Source organism: Bombina bombina, chromosome 6 (genome assembly GCF_027579735.1).
Source record: "Bombina bombina isolate aBomBom1 chromosome 6, aBomBom1.pri, whole genome shotgun sequence".
Taxonomy (NCBI): domain Eukaryota; kingdom Metazoa; phylum Chordata; class Amphibia; order Anura; family Bombinatoridae; genus Bombina; species Bombina bombina.
In genome coordinates this window covers 866,902,216-866,909,479 of record NC_069504.1, presented here as the reverse complement: position 1 = coordinate 866,909,479, position 7,264 = coordinate 866,902,216, and positions in this window count along the sequence as shown.

Sequence of the window (7,264 nt, the reverse complement as noted above, 5' to 3'; positions counted from 1 at the left end):
GGATATAATAAATAGCTGTGGTTGATATTGACACAATGAATAGAATTCAATAACACAATGGATAAAATGAATAAATAACCACCGGTGACTCACAATATTAAAATAGGTCAACAAATAATTTGATAACTCATATAGAGCTATGCTATAAGTCCCCAGTTTCGATTTAGGCCTATGTTGTTAAGAATGGCAAAGACATGTTTAGTCTGGAAAGTCTCAAAAAGAATTACAGGTAGCCCTCAGTTTACGCCAGGGTTAGGTTCCAGAAGGAATGGTTGTAAATCAAAACCGTTGTAAATTGAAACCCAGTTTATAATGTAAGTCAATGGGAAGTGAGGGAGATAGGTTCCAGGCCCCTCTCAAAATTGTCATAAGTAACACCTAATACATTATTTTTAAAGCTTTGAAATGAAGACTTTAAATGCTAAACAGCATTATAAACCTAATAAAATAATCACACAACACAGACTTCACTTGCATTTTTCAGCACACAGTTCTTTCTATGCATTCCAATCTGGACTGATTTATAGACGGATCTTATTCCTTTGAAATCTGCTCGATAGCCCAGCTCTGGTTAAACTGATTAATTTCAGCATGCTTGGCTTTGCTGCAACACAAGCGGACAGCTCCACCTACTGGCTATTTTAATAAATGCACTGCTTCTCAATTCTTTTCAATAGCAGTCACATGACTGTAAAAAAAGGTTGTTATTCTGGAACGGTGTAAATTGAACCGTTGTAAAACGAGGGCCACCTGTATTTGAGATAAATCCTAAATATTCACAATATATCCCCATAGTGGGGAATCCTAAATTTCCAATGGGAAATAATTATCCTTTTCAGAATTTGAATAGATATGAGATAGACAAAATAGATCTATGTCAAGACCACAATAGGGGTATCTATTCTCCTCAAGAGATTTTTAATAAGTATAAGGTACAAATTAAAAACTACTTTTCTTTATATCCAGATTGAATCATACCTTTAAAAAAAAAAAAAAAAAAAAAAAAAAAAAAGCGTTGAGAGTCTCCAGGTATTAGTAGCAAAATATAATAGTAGAAATGTGTGAAAATAATTATTAAAAAGGCAATTATTATAAGATTACTAACATATATAATAAAATAATCGCTAGGTCAACTGAGGGAAACCTTGTGAAGATCGCAACAGATATTCGAAACACATCATAACGGAACAAATATGCTATAGTATAGGAACTGTGAGAGATTACAATGGCAAGTGAGTTGAGAAAATAACAGAATAGATTGTTACACAATGATTACATCAACAACAACAAAGAGGAGTAAATGGAAAAAGGATTGTATTCCCATTTTGCCCAAAATGTTCTCTTACATGACCAAACTTATTTCATTATTTTTGGGATTACCCAAAAATCCGGCAGTATTGGGCTCGGATATCTTTTTGGATATTTAGTATAATTAAAGAGAAATGTCATTTGAATAAACAAGCAATCGTTCTGCTACAAGTACCTAAGATAAAAAAAATCAAAATAAATCATTTATTGTAATTATTAGCAAGAAAGACTATCCCAAAATTATGGACTGATAAAAAAAAATCCATCCATTGTTATTGTCGAAGTAATATGGCAACAATTAATAACGGAGAAATATGATATATTATGTGATCGTACAGGGAGAATACAGACCTTGAATAAATGGGAACAATATATTAAAACAATGAATGAGGAAACTAATGTAAACTAATAGATGGTTAAGAACTGACCAATATAGCAATAGTAAGAACTTAGTTTAGACCCTATTAGGGATAAGTACTACCCTTGATTAATAATACCCTTATCAATTGTATTATGAACAAATTAATTTAATTTATATCATTAATTTCAAATGGCTAAATAATCTTGTATTACCGATATATGTACCTTTTTGTATTTTGCTCTTATTTATTTTTTCGTACTATTTTTTTCCCAATTTGTTTTTCTATATACTGAACTTGGATGTACAACTATCACTGTATGTAAATTATAATGTATAATAAAATTAAAAAAGCTTAACATTATCGGATCTAGATTTATAAAGAATGTAAAGTGGCTCGTGCTATTTCCTATATATGAACTAAATGTGTAAAACATGTATAAAAAAAAGAGGGATAAATAACTGTAGTAGATATTGAAACAATGAATAGAACTTAATAACACAATGGATACAAATTGCATAAATAAATAACTACTGGTGAATCACTATTAAAATAGGTCAACAAATAATTAACTCATATAGAGCTATGCTAGAAGTCCCCAGTTCCGATTTAGGCCAATGTTAAGAATGGCAAAGACAGGTGTAGTCTAGAAAGTCTCAAAAGTAATGCTGGATAGTGCTCTCTGATGTTACCCTCTATCGCTACTTATGCAGCTAACAGCTCAAAAAATGAATAGGTATGTGGATTTGGAGTTCCTTAAGCAGCTAGGTACAATATTTTGCCTAAAATTGGCCGATTACCTTGCAATCCAGCTACTTGGCGTTGTACCTCTCTATTGTGCTTACATCCGGGATACATACTTCTTTCAGGTTGGTAGCGATCACGTGACTCGTGTCCTCCGATAGCAATGTTATAATTTTGAGCTGTATCAATTGCGGTGAAGTTCAAATCAGTAATACATAGAGGTCCAGCTTTCAGATGAAGTTTTAGAGCGCTCAATTTGCTTTGTTCTCTTGGTATTAGTTGAAAGCTAATTTCTTAGACCTTGAAGGCCACCTCTAATCTAAATGCATTTTGATAGTTTTTCACCACTAGAGGGCATTAATTCAGGTGTTTCATATAAATAACATTGAGCTCATGCACGTGAATTTACCATGGAGTCAGCTCTGATTGGCTAAAATGCAAGTCTGCCAAAATAACTGAAATAAGGGGGCAGTTTGCAGAGGCTTAGATACAAGGTAATTACAGAGGTAAAAAGTGTATTATTATAACTGTGTTGGTTATGCAAAACTAGGGAATGGGTAATAAAGGGATTATCTATCTTTTAAAACAACAACAATTCAGGTGTTGACTGTCCCGTTAATCCTGCTTTATAACATCACTTTGCTAATTTTATTTTTTTTGTCCCTTAAAATAAAGTTATCAATAAATAGCAGAAGATTTAGTCCCTGCTCTTGATATTTTACCTTTTGAGGTCTGCTTTTTCAACCCAAAATTGTATGATCTAGACTAGAGCTATTCTTATGTCACTGCATGGTGTGATATATTGCCCTTGGTATTAGCTATTTGTTGCCTTGTTTGACGTGTCTGGACTGTCCTGATACACACTATTATGTATGCATAGAGAGGCCTGGGTACTGGACAAGAGCTTTCAGTTCCAGTACTCGGGGCACAATAACAGGCACAGTGCTTCATGATGGACGAGAGTAGGTTAGTAACCATGGCCCCTATTAATGAATATCTGAACTAGAGCACAAGTAAATGAATCAGCTGACCATCTGACCTGTTAGTGTGCCCTGTAGACTGGAATTTAAAACACTGCTCTTACTAGACAATAGTGACATTCTATTAGTATTTGTGTATGTGTGTGAAGAGGGCACAGCCTGTCATTTATCATTAACCCCTTAATGACCGCAGCACTTTTCCATTTTCTGTCCGTTTGGGACCAAGGCTATTTTTACATTTCTGCAGTGTTTGTGTTTAGCTGTAATTTTCCTCTTACTCATTTACTGTACCCACACATATTATATACCGTTTTTCTCGCCATTAAATGGACTTTCTAAAGATACCATTATTTTCATCATATCTTATAATTTACTATAAAATTTTTTATAAAATATGAGGAAAAAATTGAAAAAAACACTTTTTTAACTTTGACCCTCAAAATCTCCTACACTTCAACAACTACCAAAAAACTCCCATGCTAAATAGTTTCTAAATTTTGTCCTGAGTTTAGAAATACTCAATGTTTACATGTTCTTTGCTTTTTTTGCAAGTTATAGGGCAATAAGTACAAGTAGCACTTTGCTATTTCCAAAAATTTTTTAAAAAAATTAGCGATAGTTACATTGGAACACTGATATCTGTCAGGAATCCCTGATTAACCCTTCACATATATATATTTTTTAAAAGAACACAACCTAAGGTATTAAACATGGGGTATTTTGACTCTTTCCATGCAACTATTTTACCACCAATCTATGCCAAAGTTTGAAAAAAAAAAAAAAAAAGTGGTGATTTTTTGACAAAATAGCAATTCAAGAATACATTTACTGAGAACGTTAAGGGTTACTGCCAAATAACACCCCAATATGTCTTCAGCAGCATCTCCTGAGTACAGTGATACCACCCATGTATAGGTCTGTTGGGTTCTCTGGGGGCTAAAAGGCCTTATTTTTAGGGGGCGCATTCCAGTTTTTTAATTTGGAATTTTCACATCTGTCGTCATGCACCCATGTCCTATTTGGGACATTTCTGAAGCCGGACAATGCAAATTACCCCCATCAAACCATATATTTTTAAAAAGTAGACACCCTAGGGTATTTCAAATGCTGGTATTTTAACACTTTCCATGCACTAATTCAACCACTAGTCTTTGTCAAACTTTTAGGTAGTCATTTTTTTGCATTATTTTTCACACACATTGTACTTTAGGCATATACTCTCAGTCCCTGTTATGTGTTACTGCCAAAAAAAACCTCAATATGTATTCAACAACATCTCCTGAGTACAGTGATACCCCCCATGTATAGGTGTGTCGGGTTCTCTGGGGGCTAAAAGGCCTTAATTTTAGGGGGCGCATTCCAGTTTTTCAACTTGGAATTTTCACATCTGTCATCATGCACCCATGTCCTATTTGGGACATTTCTGAAGCCGGCCAATGTAAATTACCCCCCATCAAACCATATATTTTTGAAAAGTAGACACCCTAGGGTATTTCAAATGCTGGTATTTTAACACTTTCCATGCACTAATTCAACCACTAGTCTTTGTCAAACTTTTAGGTAGTCATTTTTTTGCATTATTTTTCACACACATTGTACTTTAGGCATATATTCTCAGTCCCTGTTATGTGTTACTGCCAAAAAAACCCTCAATATGTATTCAACAACATCTCCTGAGTACAGTGATACCCCCCATGTATAGGTGTGTCGGGTTCTCTGGGGGCTAAAAGGCCTTAATTTTAGGGGGCGCATTCCAGTTTTTCAACTTGGAATTTTCACATCTGTCATCATGCACCCATGTCCTACTTGGGACATTTCTGAAGCCGGCCAATGTAAATTACCCCCATCAAACCATATATTTTTGAAAAGTAGACACCCTAGGGTATTTCAAATGCTGGTATTTTAACACTTTCCATGCACTATTTCAACCACTAGTCTTTGTCAAACTTTTGGGTAGTCATTTTTTTTGTGTTATTTTTCACACACGTTGTACTTTAGGCATATATTCTCAGTCCCTGTTATGTGTTACTGCCAAAAAAAAACCTCAATATGTATTCAACAACATCTCCTGAGTACAGTGATACCCCCCATGTATAGGTGTGTCGGGTTCTCTGGGGGCTAAAAGGCCTTATTTTTAGGGGGCGCATTCCAGTTTTTCAACTTGGAATTTTCACATCCCATGCACCCATGTCCTATGTAGGACATTTCTGAAGCCGGCCAATGTAATTTACCCCCATCAAACCATATATTTTTGAAAAGTAGACACCCTAGGGTATTTCAAATGCTGGTATTTTAACACTTTCCATGCACTAATTCTTTGTCAAACTATTAGGCAGTCATTTTTTGTGTGTTATTTTTCACACACATTGTACTTTAGACATGAATTCTCAGCTCCTGTTATGTGTTACTGCCAAAGAAGACCCCAATATGTGTTCACCAACATCTCCTGAGTACAGTGATACCACCTATGCATAAGTTTCTTGGCTTGTTGGGGGGTGTAATGCCAAATGTCCAACATGCGTTTGTGATTTTATTTTCACATTTAACATATTTTCTTTGCCTATTGTCTTTTTGGGGGTATTTTAACATACCCCAATTTATTTGTTTCCATGAATGTGCATATTTTTGAAATGTTGACACCCCAAGGTATTGTATATGGTGTGCTTTGATGCATTTGAAGTAACTGTTTTAGCTAAAAAAATTGGAGAAAGTGTATGGTGGCATTTTTTCAATTTTCATTTTTACACACACATTGCTTTTTGACTATGATTTAGGAGAGACTGTTGTAAGTTAGTGCAAAAAAATACTTCAGGTTGTTTTCTGCTAGGCACCCTGAGTACACCTATGCCCCCCATGCATAGGTTTGCCAGGATTTTGGGAAGGTTATGTTACAATTTTATGACTTGTGATTTTAGTTATTAAGTGAGAGTATTTCTTCTGATAGGCCTATCTTTAGTTTGGGGCCTATTGTAAACCCCACTTTTATTTATTGCCATGAATGTGCATATTTTTGAAATGTTGACACCCCAAGGTATTGTATATGGTGTGCTTTGATGCATTTGAAGTAACTGTTTTAGCTAAAAAAAATTGGAGAAAGTGTATGGTGGCATTTTTTCAATTTTCATTTTTACACACACATTGCTTTTTGACTATGATTTAGGAGAGACTGTTGTAAGTTAGTGCAAAAAAAATACTACAGGTTGTTTTCTGCTAGGCACCCTGAGTACACCTATGTCCCCATGCATAGGTTTGACAGGGGTTTTTGTAAAAAAAAAAAAAAAACAGCCCCATTTTAGAAAAAAAAATATATTAGTGAAATGTAAAAATCTGGCACATTAAAAGTAAAAAAATAACAAAAAATTTAACAGTAAACATAACAAAAAAAAAATAACAGCAAATTTATTTATTTTTTAAAAATTGACCATTGTATGGTACCGCTTGAAGCAGTCCCCAATGCAGAGTCCAGGCTGTCCAGGGCAATCAGGATAGTGATATACAGTGTCCCTTCTCTGCCCCCTCTTGGTACAGACTCTGCATTTTTTTTGTGGTCTCTGCTTTGCGGCAGTAGGGGGGATTTTAAAAATAAAATGAGTAGCCCCAACTCTGCTCTCTCCCATCACCCGCCCGGGGAGCAGGTGCATCATGGTACAAAATCCCCGAAATGATCTGGAGCTGAAATTGTAAAAAAGTCAGTTTCATTCCGGGGTTTGCTTTTTTGAACAACAAAAAAGCGTTGTGGGTTGCAATCTGCATTAGGTAAATTGCAACCTTTTTGTACCAGGCCCTTGTCTTCCGCATAATTAGGTAGGGCTGCAGCAGCTGATCTGCCAGATCAACCCCACCCATATGTCTGTTATAAGACTTGATGCACAC